We start from the raw sequence: 2,345 nt of genomic DNA, 5'->3' as shown, positions 1-2,345 counted from the left end.
ATGGAGCACACACTCAATCACGTGAATAAGAAATTCTAAGGACGGTTTCGATTACCAATCTAATAATTTTAATAATTTAGAGGCTTAAAATCGTATTCAGAATTTTAAAAGAACAGTTAAAAATTATAAAATAATGACTTATTTCTGATTAACGATTTCCAATTGGCATCGTCACTTTTGATTAAGTATTCTTCTAATTTGTTACTACTTTGAACTTTTCAGATTTGCACTTATCTATTCTGTTCAAAACATTAGATTTTCTGTCAAGTTCCTTTCATTGATAAAATCTTTTTTCAACAAAAATTTAATTAACAATGGCACAAATCGGGGGAATGAAATTAGTAATTATTTGTCTTCGTATATAAATGTTCAAAAAGAGCAATCACAAAGAAACTATCACAGCCATGCTAAAAAAAAAAAAAAAAGAAAAAAAAACGCTATATTTTGGATATAGATTCAAAGCTACAAATATTTATGCATCATTTTGGCATTTTCAAATACAAAAACTACATCGGTAGAACAAAAGGAGTTCAAACCTCCTTAACATTTCCAGAGTTTATTGAAAAGGTCTTCGTTGACAAACATTGCTCATATGAAGATGACACTCATACATTCGGGTGCACAGCCAATTTTTACGAAGGGGCTATCTCACAATCCTCATAGATAGAACACAGGATAAAGAATAACCCTGCCCGAACCAGCACTCGAACCCGGGACACCCAGATCACGAGAAAGATGCGCTACCCCTAGAGCAGGACGCCGACAGGAATTCACTTGACAGATATATTATTAAAAAATATATATATGAAAATAATTTTCCTTTAAGATGCCGAATATTATATGATGCAACGAAAACAGTTTAGCAAATTTTGAAATTAACAATGTTACATTTGATAATACTATGCAATATTTATTTAATTTGTTTTACAAAAATTGTTTCAAGTTACAAAAAATGCCGGATTTTCCAAGTACAGTTCTGGTTTTCCACTTTTTGCTTCTGTTTGTATTTATTCTACTTTCTAATCCAAATTTAAGAATCTTCTAAAAATGTTGTTATATATTAATCAGTATTTTTGTACAGTATTTGTTATTCACAATACATTATAAAGTTGTACAAATATCTTATAATATTCTGCAGATATAATGTAGCGAGTATCGGATGCTGCACAAATATATTTCCGAGAGTCTAAGACTACTAATATATTTTTAATGTTAAAGGCATCTTGCAAGGAATAAAATAATTAATATTTTTAAATTACATAGGCAAATTATACAATTTTCCAAAAGCAAAATAAAATGTTCTCATAAAGACATTCAAATTTCTTTTCCTAATAAAAGTAAAATTATTCTTGCATCAGCATAAATCATGCATTTTGTCTCTTTAGTTATAAACCATATCTACGAACGCGATTCAATATTTTCATAGTTCAATGAATGCGGAACCCAGCTGATGATGAAACTCTGTGTTTTGTGAAGAAATGACATTTTCCCGGTAATTCACTTTTCAAGAATGAAATTTCTTATGAATTACGAACTTTTTAAATTGTGTAAAGTTTGTTACTTTTTCTTCTGAATTTCTTTATTTTTAGATTAGTTTTAGACGATAAATTGAAAACTGTTGATTTCAGAACAGTGTTAGTTGCGTTGAACATAGTCCTGTCATCCTTCAACTTCTTTTTCAAGTTTGGTGTGTTTGCTTGATACAAAGATAACTTCATGGACGAAGATTAGAACCATATGAAAGCGGGTAAAAAAGAATTTAATAGATGACAAGTTCCCAACGTTGTGTCGTATGCTATGGCTAAAAAGCAATCAAAGGGTTGAAAGTCAAATTGAACCACTAACTTCTACTGGACTGTAATTAGCGAAAATCCCTGTTTGTACAAAGATATTTTACGATATTGTTCACTTTCCTAAATTCTGAACGTAATCACGAAGAAACTATAATTATATTGAAAAGCATCTTATGCTACATGAGCTTAGCATTAAAAAAATAGCAGGGACAAATCCACGAATACACGCATGTTTTGTTCCTTTTAGATTGGAAAAATTAACCAAAGTCTTTTTGACAACAAAACAATAGCAAGTAAAATTATTCTTGCGTTCATATTTAAGAGAAAGTAAAAGATTGCCGTGTAATATTTTATTGTTTCGTGACTAGCCATTAAAATGAATAAAACTGGGTCTTTCCAAGGTTTTTCCCATGGCTGATGATAGAATGGTCGATGTAATGAGAGGATCCCAGAGTTCTTTCTGAGAACTTCTGTAAAATTCCGTTTATTCGAGTTACGCTAATTTTCCTCCATCAGATGAACGATTTTTTCATTTCTTGGAGTTTTTACTGC

This window comes from Argiope bruennichi, chromosome X2, assembly GCF_947563725.1.
Source record: "Argiope bruennichi chromosome X2, qqArgBrue1.1, whole genome shotgun sequence".
In the NCBI taxonomy this organism is placed as follows: domain Eukaryota; kingdom Metazoa; phylum Arthropoda; class Arachnida; order Araneae; family Araneidae; genus Argiope; species Argiope bruennichi.
This window is presented reverse-complemented; position numbering follows the sequence as displayed.